Raw genomic sequence first — 597 nt, forward strand, 5'->3', positions numbered from 1 at the left:
TGATCACAATAGTGAATATATTGCTCCACGGAAAGTAAATGTTAATGTTACAGTGTATTATCCCTTGGTGTGACGTAGTTAGACCGAGGTGAGGAAATAGTCAGTTGGTGCCAAGTGAGAGACGAACATCGCAGCCGGTGCCAAATGCATAGAAAACGGGCATCATATCCATGTCCCTCGCCCGAGCTCAAGCAGCTTTGACATGCCCTCCTCCTGCTGGGCATCGGCGCCAGGATGAAGGCTGTAGCTTGTCTTGTTTTGACAGCGTGTTATGTGACATCATTAGGAGGATTTCGTCTCGATTTTATTACATATTTGGTTATTGAGGACTTCAGTGACTCATAAAGATGTCAAGAAATTAGCTACACAAATTGTGTATTTCTTATTTTTTTTATATATAAACGGGAGAAAAAGTGATGGAGAGGGAAAGAAAGAAAAGAAAATGAGGCTTTCAACTTCTATTCTCTTTCCCCTCCCCCTGTCCCCTCCCTCTCCCCCTCAGGCAGTGGCTAAGCAATATCTCATGCCAAGTCGGACATGTCACCTGACTGACACGCTGCAGGAAAGTGCTTAAGACATGGCAGGCTAGAAGGGAAA

The sequence above is a fragment of the Penaeus monodon genome, chromosome 20 (assembly GCF_015228065.2).
Source record: "Penaeus monodon isolate SGIC_2016 chromosome 20, NSTDA_Pmon_1, whole genome shotgun sequence".
Classification (NCBI taxonomy): Eukaryota; Metazoa; Arthropoda; class Malacostraca; order Decapoda; family Penaeidae; genus Penaeus; species Penaeus monodon.